This window comes from Scyliorhinus canicula, chromosome 3 (assembly GCF_902713615.1).
Source record: "Scyliorhinus canicula chromosome 3, sScyCan1.1, whole genome shotgun sequence".
Taxonomy (NCBI): domain Eukaryota; kingdom Metazoa; phylum Chordata; class Chondrichthyes; order Carcharhiniformes; family Scyliorhinidae; genus Scyliorhinus; species Scyliorhinus canicula.
The window spans coordinates 27,440,980-27,467,429 of record NC_052148.1 but is presented as its reverse complement, the minus strand read 5'-3'; positions in this window follow the sequence as shown (position 1 = coordinate 27,467,429).

The window sequence follows — 26,450 nt, the reverse complement described above, 5'->3', positions numbered from 1 at the left end:
TTTTTAAAGTGATTTTTATTTTACTGCTTTTACTTTCTTGTTTGGCAGTTTGCAAACATTCTTCAATGTGATTAGCTGCTCGGGTGCCTGGCGATATCACAGCAGCTTTGATTGGCTTGTGCTACCACAAACAAGGGCATTGACCTTGAGATCTTGTATTGTCCGGGGAAGCTCAATGAGGTCCCAGATGCCCTATCCTGTGGTACATGTGCCAGCACACAAGTAGACCGAATTCGGGCAGTCCACAATGACCTCTGTCACCCGGGGGTCACTCACTTCTTCCATTTTATCAAGGCCCACAACCTGCCTTACAGTAGGTCTGCACGGAGTGCAAAGCGCACTTCTACTGGCCAGACAGAGCACACCTGGTGAAGGCCTTCCACCCCTTTGAGCGCCTCAGCATCAACTTCAAAGGGCCCCTCCCCTCCACTGACCGCAACTTGTACATTCTCAATATCATTGATGAGTACTCCCGTTTTCCTTTCACCATCCCATGCCCTGACATGACTTCTGCCACTGTCATCAAGGCCCTACACAGTATCTTCACCTTGTTCGGTTTCCCCACCTACATCCATAGCGATCGGGGATTCTCCTTCATGAGCGATGAGCTGCGTCAGTTCCTGCTCAGCAAAGGCATCGCCTCAAGCAGGACAACCAGCTACAACCCCCAGGGAAACGGGCAGGTGGAGAGGGAGAATGCGACGGTCTGGAAGGCCGTCCTGCTGGCCCTTCAGTCTAGGAGTCTCCCAGTCTCCCGCTGGCAGGAGGTCCTCCCCGATGTGCTCCACCCCATCTGGTCGCTCCTGTGCACTGCTACCAATGAGGCCCCTCACGAACGTGTGTTTGCCTTCCCTAGGAAATCCACCTCCGGGGTCTCGCTTCCAACCTGGCTGACAGTTCCGGGACCCCTCCTCCTCCTCCGGAAGCATGCGAGGAGCCATAAATCAGACCCTCTCATCGAAAAAGTCCTCTTTCTTCATGTGAACCCACAGTACACCATGACGGGTGACAGGACACAGTCTCCCTCCGGGACCTGGCACCCGCTGGTTCCGCATCCACCATCACCACCCGACCTGGTCCCATACCCTCCCCCTCCGGTTGCCACCCCCGCCCCTGCGTTGTTCTCTCCCCCACCAGCGGCCATCACTGCAACCCCCACCCAGCAGCGCCCATCCCCCCACCAGATCCACTACTGGGTAAAGAAGGAGAGGACAACACGCTCCTGGAGTCGCAGGTTCCCACATCAGCGCCCACACCACATCCGGGACTGAGGCGATCGTGGCAGAGGGTCAAAGCCCCCCGACGGACTTGATCTGTAACATTGCTTCATCCCCGCTGGACTCTTTTTTTAAACAGGGGTTGAATGTGGTAAACACCACTGATCATACACTACTTGTATTACGGTACTGCCATTGCACTCCAGTCATTACAGTAAATCCGGGCCTGCTGACTCCACCCAGCAGGCTCTATATAAAAGTGTACACTCTCCTGTGCTGCCCCCATTCTGGTACCAGCTGCAGGAGGCTTAACATCTAGCACAATAAAGCCTCAATCGTTCACCGTTCATCTCGTAGTCAATGATGGTACATCATGATATAAATCAGGGTCAGGACCCGAAGCCTACTCACTAACCTGGGAGTCAGAGAGGCAGCAGACCTGTGAGGCAGCAGCCCAGAGAGGAGGATGTAAATCAAGGCCAAGGCTCGAGGCCTACTCACTGATCTGGGAGTCAGAGAGGCAGCAGACCTGTGAGGCAGCAGCCCAGAGAGGAGGATGTAAATCAAGGCCAAGGCTCGAAGCCTACTCACTGACCTGGGAGTCAGAGAGGCAACAGACCTGTGAGGCAGCAGCTCAGAGAGGAGGATGTAAATCGGGGCCAAGGCTCGAAGCCTACTCACTGACCTGGGAGTCACAGAGGCAGCAGACCTGTGAGGCAGCAGCCCAGAGAGGAGGATGTAAATCGGGGCCAAGGCTCGAGGCCTTGCCTGGGAATGAGAGAGGCACACCAGCCAGTTGCTCAAAACTAGCTTGCGCTGAGTTCAAAAGGGGAATGTAAGAAAACAAATAGTGACATCACAGCAAAGAAGCAATTTAACTACTTGGAGAAGAAGCTACCTGTTTACTGAGTGTCTGATGAGCGCCTTGTAAGTGTTAAGGTTCATTCTATCCCTTAGGTTTAAAATGGTATAGGATTGTAGGTTGATATTAAGTTGAGTGGCCGGTAAGTGCTTCGTGTTAGGGACTGCGTGCTGATGGCCCGTTTAGGACAGGGAAGGTAAGATAGCTCTAGAAATAAACATTTAAATAAAAAAATAATTAAAATAAGCAACCTGTAACACATTCCTGTGTGATATGAAACGTCTAACTTTCAATTATCAATGGTACTAGCATTTAATAAGCACAGTAAATTGCAGTATTTATTATTCTAATTTAATTAAGAAAGTAATTAAATTAACTAAATAACATAAGTAACAATGGCAGCACAGGTGTTATGTTGAAGCTGTGGAATTGGGGAGCTTTTGGATGCCAAGGCAATCCAGGACAAACATGTCTGCAGAAAGTATAAGCAGCTAGTGGAATTCCAGATCAGAATTATTAATCTGGAAGCCGAACTTCAGAAACTGCGTAACACAAGGGAAGGGGAGAAATATCTGGGACGGGATTCTCCGAGCCCCGCACCGGGCCGGAGAATCGCCGCAACCGCGCCACGCAGCCCCGACGCCGGCACGCGATTCTCCGAGGAGCGGAGAATCAGCGCCGTTTGCGCCGGCATGTTTGCCGCCGGTCACGGGCCACTGTCCGCGGCCAGGCTGCCGATTCTCCGGCCTTGATGGGCCGAGCAGCCGCACGGAAATGGCAGAGTTCCACCGCTGCCGTCCACACCTGCTCGCAGCCGGCGGGAACTCTGCGGCCAAGGTTGGGATGGTCGCCTATGGGGGGAGGGGGGGGCCCGGGGGGGCCCCTTCACCGGGGTGGGGCCTCTGATGGTGTCTGGTCCACGATGAGGGCCCACCGATCGGCGGGCCGGTCTCTCCAGCCATGGCCCTATTTTGTTTCGCAGCCGGCCCCTGAAACCCCGTGCCCTGTTGCGTCGGGGCTGGCACGTTAATAAGTCCCCCGCAGGTTGGTGAGGCGCCATTGCGCATACACAGGTTGGCGCAGCGCCTAGTTGGCGCTGGGAAGGGAGACTGGAGCGGCGTGAACCACTCCAGCGCCTTGCTGGCCCCCTGTGGGGGCCAGAATCGGTAGTGCCTGCGCCCATTTCACGCCGTCGTGAATGGGAGTTCACGACGGAGCGGACACTCTGCCTCCATTTCGGAGAACCCGCTCCTGGTGTTTCTTCCAGAAGAAAGTCGCTCTTCTTAGAATAGGGTCCCCTGTTTAGGTTAGCAGTGAGGGACACGAGCGTGTGACCGTGAGTGAGGCAGGGAAAGGGACCGAGCAGACAGTAGTGGAGGAGACTCAGACTTTGCAATTGAAGCAAGTCATTAATGGGTGTGGTCTTCATTCCCCCTAACAGTAACCATAATGTAGGACAATGTATACAAGGAGAAACATTGGCTGCGTGCACTAAAAGAGCGGCATCAATCATCGGTGATTTTAATTGGAAAAATGAGCACATAATAATAATAATAACCTTTTATTGTCACAAGTATGAAGTTACTGTGAAAAGCCCCGAGTCGCCACATTCCCGGCGCCTGTTCGGGTAAGCAGTTACGGTAATTGAATTTGCGCTTCTGATCTTGTTCTGTATCACAAACGAGCTGTCTAGCCCACTGAGCTAAACCAGCTAAACCATTCTCCCCGTGTCTGCTTGAGTCTCACCCCCACAACCCAAAGATGTGCAGCATAGGTGGATTGGTCACACTATATTCCCACCTCATTGGGAAAATAAGAACTGGGTGCACTAAATTTATTTTAAAAAATAATAAATAAAGAAATTGGAAAAATCAGATTGGCAGTAGTCACCTGGATGAAAAGGTCATAGAATTATTTTGAGACTGTTTCTGAGAGCAGCACATTCTGGAACCAATCAGAGAAACCGGAGTGCCCGGAGGAAACCCACACAGACATGGGGAATACGTGCAGACTCCGCATAGACAGTGATGCAAGCCGGGAATCCACCCTAGGTCCCTGGCATTATGAAGCAACAGTGCTAACCACTATGCTACCATGCCGCCACAACAAAACAAAAGAGTAAGTACAGTGGTGTTGGTCCTCCAGCGAGTGAGAATACAGCGGTAATAATCAATAATAAGGATCGGAATTAGGAGAAGTAGGCAATTCAGCCCTTCGAGCCTGCTGTGCCATTCAATCAGATGAAGGATGAAGGGAAAAAATATTTCACTTCTGTCTTCATTATAGAGGCTGTAAAAACATTCCAGCGATATCCGTAAATCAGGAGGTGGAAGGGCCAGAGGAACTTGGTGAAATTAAAATCATTAGGAAAACAAGACTAAACAAACGGATGGAGCTGACAAGGCTCCGGGTTCTGACGGACTTCATCCTATGTTATTAAAAGAGATGGGTAATGATGTAGTAGGTGTGTTTGTGTTTTGGGTTAAAATCACCCATCATTTCCAAAATGTGACAGATTCTGCAAAGGTTCCATCAGACTGTGAAGTAGCAAATATGATCCTTTTATGATCCTTTTTAAGGGAGGCAAAAACAGGAACGATAAGCCAGTTAGCTTGTCATCTGTCATGGGGTAGGTGTTAGAAATCGATCATTAAAGAGGTTATCGTGCACAGTTAGAAAAATGCAAGGTGATTGGGAAGAGTTAGCATGGTTTTGTGACAGGGAAATCAGGTTTAACTAATTTACTGGAGTTCGTTGGAAGAGTAATATGTACTATGGATAAAGGGGAACCTGTAGAGGTACTGTACTTGGATTTCCAGGAGGCATTTGATTTGGTACAACATCAAATATTATTGCAGGAAATGATGTAGGGGGTAACATATTAGCATAGATAGAAGATTGGCTGGCAGAAAGTAAAGGGTGGAATATTTTGTGTCCCTTATGGCATTGGAATTTTTTGTGTCCCCCTCCATTGGAATTTTACGGATGTTCATGATGGCGGGATTTTCTGGCCCCACCGTCAAAGACAGGGGGTGCGATTCTCCCAACCCCAGGGGGCTAGGAGCGGCGCCATGTCAATTTTGCGTGCCGGGCCTTGGCGCCCGCGTCAAAGCGGCGCCACATAAACGACGTGGCCGGCGGCTCTTAAATGACATCACCCGTACATGCGCAGGTTGGCCAGCGCCAACCCGCGCATGCGCTGTTGCCGTCTTCCCCGCGGGCGCTCCGCAAGACATGGAGGATTGATCTTGTGGGGCGGCGGAGGAAAAAGAGTGCGTCCTTTAGAGACGCCGGCCCGCCGATCGGTGGGCACCGATCACGGGCCAGACCCCTCCTGAGCACCCCCCTGGTGCTCAATCCTCCCTCCCATTCCCCCCCCCCCCTCCCCCCACAGGCCACACATGCAGTGTTCGTGCGCTGTTCACGCCAGCAGCGACCAGGTGTGGTTGGCGCCACGTGAACCGGTCGGATTGGGCAGGCCACTCGGCCCATCCGGTCCGAAAACTCGTCGCTTGACCATTAGAAACGGCAAGCGGTGATTCTCCGAGCGGCCAGCCGTAAAACTCGGCACGCCGTTTTGGGGGGGGGGTGGGAGAATCGCGTGCGGGTTCCAGAGCGGCGTGGCGGGAATCGCCCGGCACTCCCGCGATTCTCCCACCCGGCGTGGGGGTCGGAGAATCATGCCCAGGGTTTCCTGTTGAATGTAACTGCTGCCACCGGGAAACCCATGGCAGGAGAGTGCCACCAGCGGGAGGGGAAGATCCCGCCAGCGCGAACAGCCAGAAAATTCCATCCAGAGAGGATGCAGAAATGTATATTTTGCAGATTGACAGGATGTGATGAGTGGAATCCCACAGGATTCTGTGCTGGGAACTCAACATTCTTCAATTTATGTCAATGACTTAGATGAGGGTAGTGAAGGCACGTTAGTTAAATTTGTAGATCTAACAAAGATAGGTGGGAAAGTATGTTGCGAAGATGGCATAAGGAGGTTACAGATGGATACAGATAAGTTGAGTGAGTCGGCAAATCGTGCAGATGGAGTAAGTGTAATGTGGGAAAATGTGGGCCGGAATTCTCTGGCCATTCATTGGCAGTGGCATTCTCTGGTCCCGCCAACAGCGCACACCCGCCCTTGGTTTTCCCAATGGCATGGGATGGCATCAGTGGGAAATCCCATTGACATTGGCAGGAACAGAGCATCCCGCCACTAGCGAATGGCGCATCACCTCTCGCCGCCAAGAAACACATGGCTGGGAGGCCAGGAAATCCTGCTCAGAAGTTATTTATTTTGGCAGGAAGGATAAATAAACAGAGTGTTCCCTGGACAGAGTACGACTGCAGAATTCGAAGGTGCCGAGGGATCTCGGAGTTCTCGTGCATGAGTCACAAAAAACAGTATATAGGTACAGCAAGCAATGAAGAAGGCTAATAGAACACTATCTATTATTCTGAGAGGAATTGAACATAAAAGCAGGGATATTATGCTTCACTTATGGAGGGTATTAGTGAGATTGAATCTCGAATACTGTATGCGGTTTTGGTCTTTGTTATTGAAGGGAGTATGTAAATGCATTGGAAGTGGTTCAAAGGAGGTTTAGTGGATTGACACCTGGAATGAGCTTGCTGTTTTATGAGGAAAAGGTGGAAAATCTGGGCTTATTTCCATTGGAGTTCAGAAGAATGAGGGATGTCATGACTGATGTATATAAGAATGGGTTTGACAAGACAGACGTGGAAAGAATGTTTCCTTTTGTGGATTCTTGTTAGGCAAGAGACTCAAAGGCGAATTCCACATTCAAAATTCAAAACACAAATACATCTGCCTCAATTTTATTGAACGGTCGAGCAGTCTCAAAGGGCTGAATGGCCTACACTGCCCATAGTTCGTACGTTCGTATGTTTTCAGTTAACAGTCTCATTCCTTTAAATGCTTCAATTGAACTTGCTTCCACCACACTCTCAGGCAGCACATTCCAAACCCTAACCACTCACTGCATGAAGGTTTCACATCATATCACTTTTTTGCTTCTTTTACTAATTACTTGAAATCTGCGCCCTCTCGTTCTCGATTCTTTCACGTGTGGGAACAGGTTCTCCCTATCTGCTCTGTCCAGGCCCCTGATGATTTTCAATACCTCTATCAAATCTCCTCTCAGCCTTCTTTTCTCTCAGGAATACAGCCCTAACGTCTACAATCTAAATCTGACACGAGCACATGAAGCAGAGAGTAATTTCCAGGTTATAGATACTTTCTGAGACCAATTTCTTTTCATTTGAATTTTGAGAAGCTATTAATGTTTTTATTGAGTTTTAAAAAGACACTCATCGGCGTTCATTGAGATAGCGAGAGGGGACCAAATCTCGCTGCCTGCAGTGCTCAGTGGTGTGGATAATTTGGATTTAAACCAGTTATTTAACTGATCATCGAGCAGAAATTGGTGAACTTCAAGCACATTTAGGCATAAGGCAGATTATTCGCAGTTTTGTGAACTAACGTTTTGCCAAAGTTCATTTTGCGAGGTAAATTAATTCATTTTACAAGCAGCGGTACTAGCATTTGATTATAAAAATGATTGAATTCTATTAGTATTTTGACCACAAAAAGGTAGTCAAAACATGTTGTTAATAAAGTTAAGAAATAAAGTTTATCCTCTCTCATAAAAAAAATTAAGTTTAAAATGCAGTATGGACTTAGAAATAGGAACAGCTAGTGAAACATCAAAATGACAGTAACAGAATAAAATTAGAACTAACGGCAGTTAAATACGAGTATACACAGATAACAACAACAACTAATGATGTCACAGCACTTACAGATGACACTACAGATGCATAATAATAATACTCTATAACACTTCTTCCCCTTTACATTTTAATCACCTTTAAAGACAGACATACAAAAACCAATGCCTTAATCATCTATCAGTCTTTCAGGAGCTTTGCGACCAAGCTGTAACCCTTACAGTACCACTGGTGGCTCAGTCAATTCTGGTGATGCTCGTCTTTAGTTCAAGTGAACTTGTGGGAGCAGGAATAGGCTGAGTATCTGTGCATAAGTGTCCCTCTCCTGACGTAGTGTCCACTGGAAACCCTGGTACAACTGGAACGATTTCGTGTTGGATTTCCATGGCAGCATTTCCTACTATTGTGTTATCTGGAACTTTTGCTGTCTCCGAGTCATGGCGTAGAAAAATATCATCTTGGCGTCTGCGGTCAACTCTTTTGCTCAAGTTCACTGCCAAAGATTCTGGACCCCTTCAGTTAAGAACAACGCAAGGTAGCCAGTGCTGGTTACTGCCAAAATCCCTGATATAAACACAATCATTCCGCTTAAAAGTCTCTCCTCAGAATGATAATCATGTCTGGCTTTCTGCTTTTCTCGTCTCCTTCCCACTTTTTCTTTGACGTCTGGAATAATTCAGTTGGTGCGAGTCCCGTAGTTGTTTGTGATGTGATGCCATATTGAAATAAGTACCTCGAGAGTTTGGTCCCTAAAGTATCCTCTTCAATCCTTCCTTCAATGTCTGAACAGCTTGTTCTGCCAACCCATTTGAGGCTGGATGTTAAGGTGCGGTACGCACCTGGCATATTCCATTTCTTTGCACAAACCCTTGGAACAACTCGCTCGTAAATGTTGTACCATTATCAGAACTGAGAAAATCCGGTAACCGATGAGTTGCAGAGACTTTGTGTATCATCTCTATGCTAACACAAGCTGAAATGTTGCTCAAGAGGTATACGTCTAACCACTTAGATTGCACATCCACAATGACTAAAAACACGTGTCCCATGAAAGGACCGACAAAATGAATTCCCAACTAAGAACAATCAGGCCACCATCAAGGATGTAATGGTGCTAATGGTTGGATGGGCATGCAGAACAGAAATTCACTTTGTTCTCCAAATGCTAGTACACCAAACATACGACGTGTCTGGACGCACCTGAAAGAGCACCATGCATTTCATCCATTATTTGCGAATGACCAAGGGATGGAACAACCACTCTCAATCCCAACAGTGTGCAACCATACTGTACATTTGCACCTCCCATAGGCTTGAACCCACCCTCGTCTATGATAGATGGCCATCCTTGCATCAGAAATCTTTTAACGTGTCACAGAATAGGATCACTATCTGTCCACTGCTTAATTTCTTCAGCACTCACTAGAGATTAGCCAAGTCTCTCTAGTAAGGAAATCATCTCAGGAGAACACAATATCTGGATTGGCAAATGAGGTAAAGGGAGACGACTTAACGCGTCCACGTTAGCAATGTCATTCTCCTGCCCTGTACATGATGCTGTCCTGATACGCTGACAATATAAGTGCACAGCACTGCATTCTTGCAGGGGCCATAGGAGGAATACATTCTGACTCACTGAAAAGACACACCAGCGGATTATGATCAGTACATAAACTGAGGTACTGATGGAATCTTTTTTTACCGTACAAGCGATAGCTAGACCTTTGTCCAGCTGCAAATATGCTTATTCATTGCCAGTGTCCTAGATGCATGACCATTGGGTTTGTCAGGCCCATTCTCTGTTACCTGTGAAAGTCCCACCCCCCACACTGTAGGGTGAGGCATCGCAGACAATATCACCCTCTGCATACATGGGCTTAACCCCCTCCCACATCCCCAAGTAAGGATACCCTACTATGAGGTCACTGAGGGCACCCCTCCCCCTTTACAGGCCTCCCCACACTCTTTTTTGGGCCCCTCCATTCAGGACCCCCAGCCTCTATCCCCCCAACCTCTATGAGGTCCCTTCACCCCCACCCTTCATAACCCTCTCATAACCCCTTTTATTGACATGGCCACTCAGGCTCAAACCCTTGGCAGTGTCACTCTGGCATCCGAACACCCTGACACTGCCACCCCAGCACCATGACAGTGCCCCTACCAGCCTGGCAGTGCCACATATGCACCTTGGCAGTTCCAGCATGCCAGTGCCAAGGTGGCCAGGTGCCAGAGGGACATGTGACTCCAGATCCACAGCAATGTGGTTGACTCTTAAATGGCCTTGTGATGGGCAATAAATTGACGCCCACATCCCATGAACGAATAATGAAGAAAAATTGGAAAACCCTTCCAAAAGGTGGGCAGCTTCCTTCTGTCCTGTTTGATTCTATGCTATCTTCTAAAGTTGCTGATTAATCTTGGAACCCAGTTCCCTAGATGCCACGTTGCTCCGGCACATCTCCTATTCATGTGTCGGACTTGGCAACAAGGACTGGAAGACCATTTGACTATGAGAAGCTTTTGGCAGCAGAGCCTGCTATCATTCTGTTTCACCATCCATGCACGCACACTTATCGAAAAGGTTTGTGAATAGTGATCAGGAGCAGGGAGCCAGCTATCCATTTTCCTCTTACCCTTGATGCAGAGGCGAGTGAGGGATCTTCAACTCTTGTTCTGACCCTGGAACCTTCCCTCAAGCCCGCTAAGTAGATTAGTCAATATCTTTACCCCGTAGACTATCAAGGCGCTAAAAATCCATAATGGCAGATGATCAAACTGTCTATGGTGTTTTCAAGGTCCATTCTGTGAGGACTATGTCACCAGTGAAAGCAATCAGGAAGGGCTGAACAGTATAAATTGCAGTGTTGAAATGGCACACTGGAGCTTAATGGTATTTAATAGTCAGGAGAAATTTGCTTTACTTGCAAACCTTTAGTAGCTGTAGTTCACCGCACAAGTGATTAGTTAACCAAAACTGAGTCCATGCTTGGGCAAATTGTCAATGGTTCCTTGGGTGGACGTACTCCATTGGCCAAATTGCTTTTTTCTCTCTTTCTATACTTTGCAATCTTCAATTGAATCACTGAAATAATTTCAGTTCTTTAAAAGGTCGATTCACAATCCGCATGTAGAAGCAAAGCATGTCTGTAAAACCAATCCATTCAAAGCTTAACATGGATATTCAATCATTTTATTTCTAATATTCATTGACATGCAAGAAGTGAGACCGAAGAGCCAATTACAGTTAGTCAAATCAAGCAACTGATTGAGCAGTGAAGTTCTTCACTGGAACATCATTCTCTGAATTAAATCAAGATGCTTTAAACATTCCTGGCAGCACAGTCCTGTTTGATGCAGTGGCTGTAATCTCAAAGGATTAAAAAAACCCTCAGAAACTGAACGGAAAATCCTTCATTAAAAGGCAAATGCCCATCAGGCTTTGAAAAAAATAAATAAAGAGACAGTGGGCGCGATTCAGCGAATGTGTTACCTCACGCCAGGCTAATTGTGAGTCACCCAACTCGCTACGCCTGCCGTGATTTAGAGCACGTCCTCACTGGGAAAGTTCCAGATATTGATATTTAAATGTGGCATTATGCTCATTTAAATATTTGGGCGCTGTATTGACTCGGCACCTGGGAGTCAACGACAGCACCTGTGAAGCCTCAACACTCCCCCTGCCACTGGGGCACCTGGGCACTGCCAGCCTTGCTCCCTGGCTGTACTATACAGTCACTCTGGCCGTGCCAACCTGACACTGACAGGGTGCCTGGTTGGCAATGCCAGGATGCCCAGCTGCCACTGCCAGAGTGCGAGGCTGGCAGTGGAAGGGTCTTGAAAGCAGGGATCCTGAAAGGAGGGGTGTAGAGATTGGGCAGCCATTGCAAATGCCTCACCGACCTGTGAGGAGCCGGTCCCGCTGGCGAGTTCTGCTCCCCGGTGCAGAAACTCTCTCCAAGTGCGGCGCCGAAGGGGAGAAACTCTCCGAGGTTCAAACGTAAACGGCAATGTACCGTTGAATAGTGGTGTCATCCAATGCTCTGCAGCCGTTGAGAAAGACCCTACCAAACACGCCGGAAATCGACTGTGAAATCCTATCGCTGAATTATGTGCGGTGTCTTCATGAAGACACAAGCTTATTTCCTTTGTCTGTACAACTCTGTGACCGGTTGTCCTTTCCTCTTCATAAACTGTCTGGAGCAATTATTTGTTAGTCAACCCTGAATAAGAAAATTGCGTTACAATGTTAATTCAATCACAAGTTCGCAGGGTTGTCGCAAAGAAAAGGAAGTGAGGGCTGAGGAGGCCACAAAGGTTGAATTTACATAGATTTACATAAAATTTACAGTGCAGAAGGAGGCCATTCGGCCCATCGAGTCTGCACCGGCTCCTGGAAAGAGCACCCTACCCAAGGTTAACACCTCCACCCTATCCCCATAACCCAGTAACCCCACCCAACACTAAGAGCAATTTTGGACACTGGGGGCAATTTATCATGGCCAATCCACCTAACCTGCACATCTTTGGACTGTGGGAGGAAACCGGAGCACCCGGAGGAAACCCACGGACACACGGGGAGGATGTGCAGACTCCGCACAGACAGTGACCCAAGCTGGAATCGAACCTGGGACCCTGGAGCTGTGAAGCAATTGTGCTATCCACAATCCTACCGTGCTGCCCCAGACAATGTAAGGCAAATCAGGAAATAAAAGAGGGAATGACTTGATATCTTTCATAGCCTCAAGACACCCCAAAACATACTATAACCAATGGAATATGTTTCTTTTTGAATCAGAGTCATAGGCATTTATTGCGCAAAAGGCTGCCATTCGGACTATCAATTCCGTGCCGGCTCCCTCCAGAGCCACCAGTCAGTCGCACTCCCCCACTCGGTTCCCATACCCCTGTCGGTTTATTCCCTTCGAGTGCCCATCCAATTTCCTTTTGAAATTATTGACTGTTTCCACTTCTGTCACCCTCGCAGACAGCAGGTTTCAAGTTCCAAACCCTCATGGCGTTTAAAAAAATATTTTCTTCTTCACATCCTGTACTCACTGCTGGAACGTAATGAAGCCTGGCAGCCAATGATATAAGATGAGAGAATCTGATCTTGGTTGAGGAATACATATTGGTTGAGAGATAGGTGAGAAATCCCCCTCTCGGCTCTTCTTTAACGAGTGCCATGGTTAGCTTTTACATTCACCTCAGGGACAGGGCGGGCTTCAGTTCATTGGTTCCAACTGAGAGACAGCTCCTCCAACAGTGCAGCACTCCTGCTGTTACAGGAGGATCACCCTGGATGATGTACTCCGATACCTGCAGTAGAATATAGAAATTCTGACATGGAGTCAAACGTGTTATCAGTTGAGCCATGGCTGACGTCAAAAGTAGCGGATGGACGATGCTCGCCTTGTGTTTAAATAAGAGTGAGGAGAAGTAGAAACAGCAAACAAGAGGGGGAACAAAAATGAAACAAAAAAACTGCAACTGTTAAAAAGCTGAAATAAAGACAGAAGATTCTGGAGAGGCAGATAGAGTTAACATTTCAGGTCAATATCCCTGTGTTGGAACTGATTCTGATGAATGGTTGTTGACCTGAAACATACTAATAACCGCAGAGTTGGCTGTCTGTCGAGCTGGGTTTACACCATTTTATAGAAAAGAGAAAACCGTGCTCTCATGGCCACTGAGGACTATACTTAGTGATTTCTGTCAGAGTGTATGTGATACAACCACAGGAAATCAAAAGTGTGATGGTCGCATTCATTAGAGTCAGACTGAATAAGAAAATTGCACTACAATGTTCATTCAATCTCAAGGTGTAAGTCATTTTGTGATGTTGAATCATCTTGATCAAAGTGAGCATTGGTCCCTTCGTGGGTGAGACTGGGGAACTAATAATGGGAGGCAAGTAAAGGGCAGCACGGTGGCACAGTGGTCAGCACAGTTGCTTCACAGCTCCAGGGTCGCAGGTTCAATTCCCGGCTTCGGTCACTATCTGTGAGGAGTCTGCACGTTCTCCCTGTGTCTGCGTGGGTTTCCTCTGGGTGCTCTGGTTTCCTCCATGTGCTCCGGTTTCCTCCTGCAGCCCAAAGATGTGCAGGTGAGGTGGATTGGCCATTCTAAATTGCCCCCTTAGTGTCCAAAAAGGTGAGGTGGGGTTACGGGGATAGGGTGGAGATGTGGGCTTGAGTGGGGTGCTCTTTCCAAGAGCCGGTGCAGACTCGACAGTCCAAATGGCCTCCTTCTGCACTGTAAATTCTATGAAATGGCAGGGTCTTTAAACAAGTATTTTGCGTTTGTCTGCACCAGACACAAAAATCACCCAACGAATAGTCGGAAAGCAGGGAGGAAAACAGAGAGAGGAATTGAAAATAAACACCCTCCCCCTCACTAAGAAAACCAATGGAACTGAACTAAAAGCTAAAAATTCAGCCCCCTGGACCTGATGGTGAGAAGTGATATAGGGCGCGATCTAACCGAATTGCAACAGAGTCCCTGTCGCGCGTGCTTCGCTGAGTGTTTCCCAGCACCTGCAGCACCAAGAAAGACGACGCGATCGAATGGGACTCAGTTGCAATCTAGGGCCTCAGTGGGTAACGGCCCTCCAAGGCCGCACTTAGTCCCGTTTCCTGCACTGAGGAACTCCGCTCGCCAGAACTCCTTAGGAGGAGATTGGGATGTCATTTTTAAATAGCAGTCCGATCCCTTGACCACCCCCACCCCCCTGACACCCAGCGTGACCCTGGATGCTCCAAAGTCCCAAATCACCTATTAGGGGGTTCTTGAGGCCCCTGCATCCCACGTCAAATGGGCCAGGCACCCACGAGCTTGATCCTGGGTGCGGACACAATGCCAGCATGGCACCTTGGCACTGCCAGGGTGCCGGTCTGGGCGGCACCAACAGTGCCAGGGTGCCACCGTGCCAAGAGGCCTATTATCCAGGGTCCTCCAATTCCTTGGGTGTGCTGTTCCGCCTTGTCCCCGTTTGTGGGAATCACTACTGAACGGTGTAATGATGTGCAGACAGACATATAGCTAAAGTGTTATTCGCAACACTTAGCTGTATCACGACCACTAGATGGCACCACTAGATCCACTATATAACTGAGCTCCCAAAGTCTCTTGGTCTCTTTCCACACAGGAGTAGTTTGACAGCAGTAGTGCAGCAGAGTCAGATCACAGCCCAGCCACCACGTGTAGTTCAGATACAGTTTATATAGTTCTATCTCGTTACTTTATTTTTAGAGTTAGTTAAGTAGTGTCAAACTCATTTATTAGTATTATCGTTACTTAATAAATTCACTTACTTTACATTGGAGACTCGTGTATTCTTCAAGATCATCTGCAACCAGTAACGATAGATATAACTTTAACCAAATAATACAACATGCTACCAGACTTAACAATATAATATAACAAACGAAGCTCGCCTATCCACTGAGGAAAACAGGTTTGATCCCAATGCCTGGTGTAGATCAGGCGAGCTGTATATTACAGTGAGAATACTTACTTTCTCTAATATGCAGTTTTGCCAACACTGATCCTGTCCACAATGGAAATCTTATGAGGCACGGAGAGCCGGGTAAACCCTGGAAGAGGCTTCTTGTGGCACCTACCAGCCACATCGTGCCCCCGTTTGGGCGAGATGTGGCCGGTAGATCAAAAAAAAATAATTGCTTATTGTCACAAGTAGGCTTCAATGAAGTTACTGTGAAAAGCCCCTAGTCGCCACATTCCGGCGCTTGTTCGGGTAGGCTGGAACGGGAATTGAACCCACGCTGCTGGTCTTGTTCTGCATTACAAGCCAGCTGTCTTAGCCCACTGTGCTAAACCAGCCCATAGATCAAGCCCATAGGTTGAAGAGATCAGAGATGGAGAGGCATTCAAGAGTGCATTAGATGGTTACTTGAATAGAAACAGTGTGCAAGGGTTACGGGGAAAAGGCAGGGGAACGGCAGTAAATTGTGATGCTTATTTGGAATCCCGGTGTAAACACAATGGGCTGAATGACCTCCTTCTGCACTGTTACAATTCTGTGATTCTGTGAATAGCAGATGCATCAGTTGCCATCTTCCATAATTTGCCAAATTCTGAAAAGGTCCCAGAGGATCAGGAAAATGCAAATGTGATACTTCTGTTGAAGAGAGGAGACAGAAAGCAGGAACCTATAGGTTAGTTATTCTAACATCTGTCATTGGGACAATATTAGAATCCATTATTAAAGAGTTAACAACAGGATAGTTTGAACATAACAATACATTCAGGCAGGGTAACCATGATTTTGAGGAAGGGAAATCGTGTTGGTCGGCGGAGGCGTGAAGGGCTGAAGGGCCTATTCCTGTGCTGTACTTTTCTTTATTCTTTATTCTTTGTGTTTGACAAATTTTTTAGAGTCCGTGGAGGATTAAGCGAACAGGATGGTTGAAATGGAACCAGTGAATTTAGATTTCCAAAAGGCATCCATAAGTTGCCACATAAAAGATTACTGCATAAGATAAGAGCTTACAGTTTTAGGCGTGATGTATCAACATGGATAGAGGATTGGCTAACTAACAGGGAACAAAGTTGGGATCAATGGTTCATTTTCAGGTTGGCAAACTGTAACTCGTGCCACATGGATCAGAGGTTGACCTCAACTATTTACAACCTATATTAATGGCTTGGGTGAAGGGACGAATATCATAGCAGCCAAACGTGCTACTGGTACAGGTGGTTAGGAAATCAGGTTTTGAGGAGGTTACCAAAGGAAAGGTCTGCAAAGGGTTATAGTTGGGTTAAGTGAGTGGGAAAAAATTGAACAGCTGAAGTATAATGTGGGGAAACGTGAGGTTGTCCACTTTGGCAGAAAAAAATCAAAAAGCAGAATATAATTTCAATGGAGAGAGACACAGACTGTTGCAGTACAGAGGGATCTGGGTGTCCGGTTACCTGAATCACAAAATGTTAGCATGGAGATGCAGCTGGTCATTCAGAAGGCAATTGGAATGTTGATCTTCATTTTCATGGTGATGGAGTATCAAAGTGGGAGCTACAACTGTATAGGGCCCCGATGAGATCACATCTGGAGGACTGTGCACAATTCAGGTCTCCTTAACTAAGTAGGGATGTGCAGGTACCTGCATTGGAAGCAGTTCACAGAAAGCTCACAAGGCTGGTTTCCTGAGATGAGGTTGGAATTGAGAAGAATGATCTTATTGAAAGATAGAAGATTCCGAGGGGGAGCGACACGGCAGATGCTGCGAGGATGTCTCCTCTCATTTTAGGAATCTAGAACTCGGGGTTAAAGTTTAACAAATAAGGGGTCTTCCATTTACGACTGTGATGAGGAGGAACCTCATCCCTTCGAGGGCCACTTGTCTTTTGAATTTTTTTCCGCTGAACAGTGCAGGCTGGGTCATTGAATACATCCAAGGTTCAGTTTGACAGCTCATTGATCAACAAGGGAATTAATAGTTATGAGGGACAGGCAGGAAATTTGAGTTAAAATTGGATCAGCAATGATGTAGTTGAATGGCGGAACAGGCTCAAGGGGCTGACTGGCCTGCTCCTGCTTCTATTTCTTATGATCTTCTTATGACCTTATGAGATTCACTCTCCTCTAATTCTGGCGTTTTGAGCATCCCTGGTTTCAATCGTTCCCCCATTGATTTTTTTTTAAAGGAATTTAAAATTCATTTGTTCTTCCAATTAAGGGGCAATTTAGTGTGGCCAATACACATAGCCTGCCCATCTTTTGGGTTGTGGGGGTGAAACCCACGCAAACACGGGGAGAATATGAAAACTCCACACGGACATTGATCCAGAGTCGGGATCAAACCTGGGACCTTGGCGCTGTGAGGCAACAGGGCTAACCTACTGCGCCACCGTGCTACCCCGTTGATGACCCTGGCCCCTGGAGTTCCCACCCTAGACCTTTCCATCTCTCGTCTTTCCTTCCCTCCTTCAAGACGCACCTTAAAACCGACCAAGGTTTTGATCGTCTTCCCTTAAGTGACTCATTGTGAAGTGCCTTCCAACATTGCATTAAGGCAGCTATATTAATGCAGATTGTCGCTGTAGTTGTTGAATGCTGCCCAGATATTAAGGGAAGGCAGTAGCACTTCAACTCTGTAATTCAGCTCTTGTGTCCAGGCTTGGACCAAGGCTGTAATGAGGTCTGGAGCCAAGTGGCTCTCCTGCAACACATATCCAACTGGTTTCCTTCTCTCTCGCATAACACCAACAACAGTCATTTTCAGGCTTTAATTCATGACACCACTTGGAAAAGAAGTTCTTCTTGGGGAACAGGGAAAACAAATGAGTTGTTGCCTCTTTCAACATTGAGGGTGCTATGTGTTTTGATCCACTTTGAGCTCCCTGGTGTGAGAAATTATAGATGAACATGTACTGATTAGCAATTCAGCCAGACTGTATGAAGGACTACAAAAAAAGCTTAATGCATCGTAGGCACCGAAAGGGAAGGGGCAGGAGGGTGATTGCCAGCCCACTTGTATTAGAACAAAGAGGCCAATTACCCCTGAAATATTCAGCCACAGAACCTGGAAATCGCTATGTAAAATAAACTGGTTATTGACTCTTTGGCAAAGGAATGTCCTACACAAATGTTGGGCTTTAATATTTTGGTACACAATATAATTTCCAAGCACGTATTCAGACAAGGGATAGTTTATAAGTAACAGGGAATTAACTGAACAGTGTAATAAAATAATTTCTTTCAGAAAGTTAACAATCTCTTAGCTAATGAAGTGAACAGTGCTGCTCTGCATGTTCATAAAGACAATTCATTTACAGTGGCATATTTAGGTGTACGACATAATGTCACAGAGTGGTGACTGAATGATGCTTGATTTGGATTCCCAAAAGATTACACTTCAAATTTACTTCATTGGCTGTAAAGTGCTTTAGGATGTCCTGAGGTCATGATAGGATCCATGTAAATGGATACTTTTTCTTTCTCTTAACTGTTTCCTGGATTAGTGAAGGAAAGGACACCTTGAAGGGTTAAGGAGCGGCACAGTTTTGAAGACCGAGAAGTAATCTGTAAGATGTAAAACTGACCGTAGATAGTCACTTTAGAATTAGACTCTGCAGAGGTTAGAGCAGCTAAAAGGGTTTTGATGAAGTCGTTTTTCTGCTACTTGAATAAATGTACTGATCCGTTTGGAAGAATCGGCTATTGTCTTCAGTGGAAGTTTGATAGGGGTGCATTAACCGTTCTGAAAACTGACTGTGAACACCAGACTGGGAATCCATCAAGCCTGTGTCCTCAGCGTACTCCCCTACAGCACTGAGACCTAGACAACACGTACTAGGCAGGAGAAAAAGTTGAACAGTTTCTACCTTCGCTGTCTCAGATGTATCCTCAGCATCTCTTAACAGGACAGACCACCAACTCAGAGGTCCTAGAATTTGCTATTTTCATCACCATACACACATTGCTGAACCAACAAAATTTGCACTGGTTTGGCCATATTCAGATTCATGGAATGGTGTTCGCCCTATACCCAAAGATCGTCTGTATTGTGTTATGGGCCATGGTTTAGAGAACCCCGAGGTGTATCATGGAGTTCACCTGACCCACAACTTTTAATAGATTGTGGTTATGGGGAGCACAAGGGCCTACTTTCCAGGTGTGATGCAACAGAGATCTAAAATCCTTTTAAAACAAAACCATGTTTATTTATGAATCTAGTTAACACTTTATAAACACACAGTAAACATCTTAACAACTGTCAACACCAATAATTCCCATAGATACAACATTCTATAAGTAACCCTTCATAACTTTCCTGACAACATCCATAAGTTCTAAAGACCCTTTTTACAGAAAGGCAGCAGGTTTAAATTCTCTACAGAAACCGGTATTACTTTGAAATCCTCAAATGAGCTGAAGATAGTCTGTAGCTTGTAGAGAGAGATCATTATACAGCTGCTTGCTTTGCCTGCAGCTATCCAGCTCTGAAAACGAAACTAAAACACACTGTAGCTGCCTGCTCAAAAACAAAAGTGAAAGACAGCCAGCCCAGCTCCACCCACACTCTGACATCACTGCAGCTATTTGATAAACACACACTTCTTAAAGGTACATCCACTACAGCTATTTGATAAACACCCATTTCTTAAAGTTACTCTCATATGACAATTGTGAACTGGTCACTGGACTCAGTACTGGACTAACAATGTAGATGCCCTGATTAATGCTCCAGAGACATAAGTTCAAATCCCACCCGTGACAACTGGAGAACTTAAATTCAATTAATTGTTAAATTCCAGAATTTAAAACTAGACTTGGTAAAGATGATGATGAAACAGCCAGATTGTCGTTCATATCGTCAAGGAAGGAATTCTGTCATCCTTACCTGGTCTGGCTCACATGTGACTCTTTGTCGACAGCGATGTGGTTGGCTCTTAACTTCCATTTGAAATAGTCTAGCATGACACACAGTTGTATAAACCTGCCAAAGAAAAGTTAAATAAGATTAAATTGGATAGAAAATCTGATTTAGGCCTAAGCTTATCCTGCTCAGTCAATCACACAAATCCTCCTCACTAAGCCATTGCTCTTGAAACTGTCCTAACTGTACTACTGACGGTTTGTGCTCTAGAATTAGCTATATCCATAGCCAAGCTTCTCCAGTACAGCTACAAATTAAAACATGGGGGTATGATATCATTGCTGTCACTGAGACATGGTTGAGAGAGGGACAGGATTGGCAGCTCAATATTCCAGGATCTTCAGGCAAGACAAGGAAGGAGGTAAAAGAGGAGGTAAAAGAGAATTTTGTTTGAAGTAATTTGAGGATAATATAGAAGAGACAGCTCCAAGGATTGGATCAAATCCAACTGGGTGCCTATTGATTTTTGGAAAATCTTATAATTGATGTGTTTTTATCAGTGTTAGGGAGATTGATTTTGGCATTTATCCAGATTCCCGAACCAGCCTCCCTGAACACGCGCCGGAATGTGGCGACTAGGGGCTTTTCACATTAACTTCAGTCGAAGCCTACTTGTGACAATAAGCAATTTTCATTTCAGATCTCTCTCTCTCTCTCTCGTGCACCAAGCTTGGGATAATAAAGCCGTCTTAACCAGGTTGATGATTACCTGCTCTGTTTATTAAGCAAAGCCATAACTATGATGGAGGAACCCGATGTAAAGGCTGGCTCAATACTCAGGCCTTGGAAAGCACGTACAGAGGGCACCTGTCGAAACATGTCTCAAGCACACATCTTACAGGTCTGAACACTCTCCTCAGCCATTGTGCGCTTACTAATTGCCTAAGGGGATGTAAGCGCGTGTCCAATTGGCCTGTGGTTCAGGGAAACTATAGCAGTTACTGAACCTGGAGGTCAGTGCGGCAACTGAGCATAATGGCTGAGTGATAATCAGTAGCACTCACACACATCAGTGGTGATTTATTGTGCATAATTGGGCGAGCAGTCAGATTACAGGCATGTTAATTGAGTTGTAGCCGAACGATCACAGCTGCAATGTAATGTTCATTACTGACACATCTCACCATTAAACCTGCCCTTGTCAGCAATGAGCCTGCGGATTGCACCCCCTCCCCGCACCGTGCAACATCCGAGTGGATCCGTCAGTCCGAGATGACTGGCCACCCATCCACTGCTGTGGCCCAGGTTGTCCCACCTTGCATGAGGGCCTTCCAAGAATGCTGTGGCCGAGGAGCAGCAGACAGCCTCCGGAACAGTGATTTTCACACTTGGCTCTCTTCCTTCTTCTGTCCTGGCGCCTCCCCCCGATAAACTGGAATCTTCCTCCATTAGGCCCACAAACTGCCACAGTGCACCCTGAATACATTCCCAGTGCCCTCTCACCCCTGTGAATAAGCAATGCTGCTTCTCGAACTTTGTGCTCACCTCCAAACTGCCCTCAGATGTCTGCTCACCAGATGCACGCCTTTTTAAAGCCGTGATGATGCACACCACCGTGCCGACATGCTGCCGTGGGTGGACGTTTTGATAGAGTGGGATGATCCCTGCGCAGAGGCCCATTAATTAGATGCAAATGAATGAAAATGAGGTTCCTGTCATTGCATGGTGGGAAACACGGCCCGTGACTGAGAATGATCGCGGCGGGCTTTCCCGCCGACATAAAATATGATTTGGCCCTCTCACAAGATTTTCCGCTCCCGTCGCCAAACCTAACCAATGAAAATGGGAACGGAAACTCCAGCCACTGTGACTACCTCTGACCTGATAACCATAACTCATAGGGATGGCCTGCCACCCCCTTCTCAAGGCAACTAGCAGTGAGGAGCCAAGGTAAACTTGCCAGTGTTGGATTTATTCTGAAAACTATTAATAATTAATTGAATTTGCTGAAGTCTTCAAGAAGATCTGCATCGTCCAACATCTTCAGGAGCTATTCGCAACCATTCAGCGTGTAACAGTCCAACTTTAGAGAAGTTGGATTTTAAAGAAGCCTCTTCCCGTTTTAACATAGTAAAAGTCAACAGGGATGTATGACGTGCAATGAATCATTTGTTAAATTCAGTTTCAAGTCTTGCCATTATGGGTTTTAAACTTCACCATTTGGATTGCTGGTCAGGTTTGGGGATCTGTCTCTCCTGGAACAATTACCAAAGAGCAGCAGAACCTTCACCTTCAGACTGTCCATAGACATACCATTGGAGTGTGGAGATTTAGCTAAAAGCTCCCATTGGAAATCATGGGCGGTGTTCTCTGGTCCCCACGCTGTGTGTTTCTCAGTGGCACGCTGTTCGCTGGTGGTGGGATTCTCTCTACCCTCCACTTTCCAGTGGGATTTCCCATTGAAGTCACCGCACACCAATAATAATAATAATCTTAGTGTCGCAAGTCGGCTCACATTACACTGCAATGAAGTTACTGTGAAAAGCCCCTCGTTGCAACATTCTGGTGCCTGTTCGGGCACAGAGGGAGAATTCAGAATGTCCAATTCACCTAAGAAGCACGTCTTTTGGGACTTGTGGGAGGAAACCTGAGCACCCAGAACACAACCACGCAGACATGGGGAGAACGTGCAGACTCCACACAGACAGTGACCCAAGCCGGAAATTGAACCTGCAACTCTGGCGCTGTGAACCAACAGTGCTAACCACTGTGCTACCATGCCGGTCACACCACAGGGAAACCCCTGGGCAGGAGGGTGTGCTGTCAGCGGGAAAAGGGAATCCCAATGGCCCACATGATATATCCCCCAGCCCTGCTGTACACACTGATTATCCTGAGAGGCAGAAAAAACTAAGCATTTGAAAGTAAAATTATTTAAACAACAAAATTGCATAGTTTGGTAAAGACCAAGATGATTCTTCATCTGTGCTTAGCTGGCAGGAATAGCAATGGCAATGCTCCTGCTGGTGTTGGCATATTGGAACGAGATAAAGGGAAAACATTGTGCAGGATTTTGATGTCTGGTCACCAACTGATACTTGCTGGATTGTTTGTCTGTGTGCCGAGAGTAACACTGGGCTTAATTATACTTCCCATCATTGAACATGTCGTCAATGCTCATCGCAACAACAACAACCTGCAGGAAGTCTTTTTCAAGACATTTAATTATGAAAACATGGTAAAAATAGATGCTGTTTACCAATTATTTGGATGTGGTTTGGATGTAGAGGCAATCTGCTGCAAAATAAGGTCAACAGCAAATTGTTTAAAAGTCAAATCAATAGTGTGTCATTTTTTTCAAATGAAGTAGTTCCTTGTATTAGCCAAGATTGAAGTGTTCTTCACAAGCACACTACTCTCTAATTCCATATTCTGTTCATAGCACTACATCAGAGACAAGCAGTGATGCAAAGGTAATTGGTTTAAAAGAGTATTCTCTGCTGTCAATCACTCATCAAGCATTCCAAAGACGTCAGAAAGAACACAGCACTGTTCCTGAATAAATATATGAGTGAATGAATAGACAGTGATACAAAAGACCTCCAACTGATGTGCTCTACCTGTAGTCTACAGAAAACTTATTCCGAGCACAGTTCTGACCATGAGAAGAAAAACATTATTTGTACATGTACATGTTTTATTTATACTTCGCTTGTATACTAATCAGTATTCTATACATACAAATAGAATAACAAATTAAAAACTAATTAACACCATCTTTAATTAATTCTGGGATGTGGATGCCGCTGGCAGAGCTAGCATTTATATCCCTTCACTTATTGCCCTTGAGAAGGTGAGTTGGTCTTTTGAGCCGCTGCATTCTGTGTGGGGTAGGTGTTCCCAGTGTTGTCGGGAGGGAATTCCAGGATTTTGACCCAGTGACAGTGAAGGAATGGAGATATATTTCCAAGTCTGGATGGTGAGTGATCTGTAGGGGGACTTCCAGGTGTTGGTGTTCCAAGGTATCTGCTGCTCTTGTCCTTCAAGATGATAGTGGTCATGGGTTTGGAAGATGCTGTCTAAAGAAACTTAGAGAGTTCCTGCAATGCATCTTGTAGATGGTACATATTGCTGTTTCTTTAGACAGCATCTTCCAAACCCATGACCACTATCATCTTGAAGGACAAGAGCAGCAGATACCTTGGAACACCAATGCCTGGAAGTCCCCCTACAGGTCACTTACCATCCAGACTTGGAAATATATCTCCATTCCTTTCCAGCAATGCTTCTTGTAGATGGTACATATTGCTGCTGCTGTTTGTCGGTGGTGGAGGGATTGAATGTTTGCAGGTGAAGTACCAATCAGGTTGGCTGCTTTGTCCTGGATGGTGTCAAGCTTCTTGAGTGTTGTTGGTGCTGCACTCATCCAGGCAAGTGGACAGTATTCCATCACCCTCCTGACCTGTGCCTTGTAGATAGTGGACAGGGTTTGGGCAGTCAGTCGGTGAGTTACTCGCATCCTACTTGGAGGATTCCGAGCCTGTGACTTGCTCTCGTAACCACAGTATTTATGTAGCTAGTCCAATTCAATTTCTTATTAACTCCCAGTAACCCACATAATGTTGATTGTGGGGGATTCAGCAATAGTAATGCATTGAACATCACGGGGCAATGGTTAGATCCTCTCTTGCTGGAAATCGTCATTGCCTGGCACTTGTGTGGTGTGAACATGACTTGCCACTTGTCAGCCCAAGCCTGGGTATTGTCCAGTTCTTGCTGCATTTAGACATTGACTTCCTCTGTGTCTGAGGAGTTGTGAATGGTGCTGAACATTGTGCAATCAGCAGCAAACAGCCCCACCTCTGACCTTATGATGGAAGGTAGGTCATTGATGAAGCAGCTGAAGATGGTTGGGCCTTGGACACTACCCTGAGGAACTCCTGCAGTGATGTCCTGGAGTTGAAATGATTGACCTCCAACCACCACAACCATCTTCCTTTGAGCCAGGTATGACTCCAACCAGTGGAGCGTTTTCATCTGATTCCCATTGACCCCAATTTTGCTGGAGCTCCCGGATGCCATATTCGGTCAAATGCTGCCTTGATGTCAAGGGCAGTCATTCTCACCTCACCTCTGAAGTTCAGTTCTGTTGTCCATGCTTGGACCAAGGCTGCAATGAGGTCAGGAGCTGAGTGACCCTGGCAGAACCCAACTGAGCATCCATGAGCAGGCTTTTGCTGAGTAAGTGCTGCTTGATAGCACTGCTGATGATCCCCTTTCATCACTTTACTAATGATGGAGAGTAGATTTGCCCTGCTTTTTGTGTATAGGACATACCTGAGCAATTTTCCACATTGCCTTACTGGAACAGCTTGGCCAGGGATGCGGCAAGTTCTGGAGCACAAGTCCTCAGTACTATTGCTGGAATATTGTCAGGGCCCATAGCCGACCGGGCCTACTTCAAGATCCGACCCCAGGAGCTCCCAGGGAGGGAACAGACCGCGGGACCCAGACCAACCTGCCTCAGGAAGCCCCGGCCCACAACCCAGGACCCCAGAAATGGCGGAGACCCTGCGCGAGGACTCGGACGCGCTGCAAGGTATCCCCGCGCCCGCAGAACTCCGGCACCCATCCGGATCGCAAGCAACCCCTCCATCTCAACTAGCGCCCGGGACTCTGCCAGACACAACCCTGGATACTTAAACAGCGCCCTGGTCCCCGTTAGCGCCCTGGATCCTGCCAGACGCAACCACCTACCTTCCACAAGGGCTGACGTCTCCCATCGGATCCCAGGATCATCCAGCGGCAGCCGCCAACTGGGGAAACGAGGGAAATGCAGCGGTCTGCAGGTTAGACTGAAGCAACGCGGTTTTAAGACCCCTCTCCCCAGCATACTCCTGGCAAACATCCAAGCGATCGAAAACAAGCTGGATGAACTTAATGCCAGACTTATCTCTCAGAGGGAAGTAAGAGACTGCTGTGTGCTCTGTTTCACAGAGACATGGCTCACCCCCGCCTCACCGGACTGTGCCATACAACCTGAAGGCTTCTCTATTCACCGGGCGAACCGCACGGCATCTTCAGGCAAAGCGAAGGGTGGAGGGGTTTGCCTCCTCATCAACTCCCCCTGGTGCTTAGATGTGGCAACCATGGCGACCTCCTGCTCCCCAGACCTGAAATACCTGACCGTGAAGTGCTGCCCATACTATCTTGTACGTGAGTTCACTTAAGACATTATCACAGTGGTTTACATCCCACCCTAGGCAGAAGTGAGGAAGGCGCTGGATG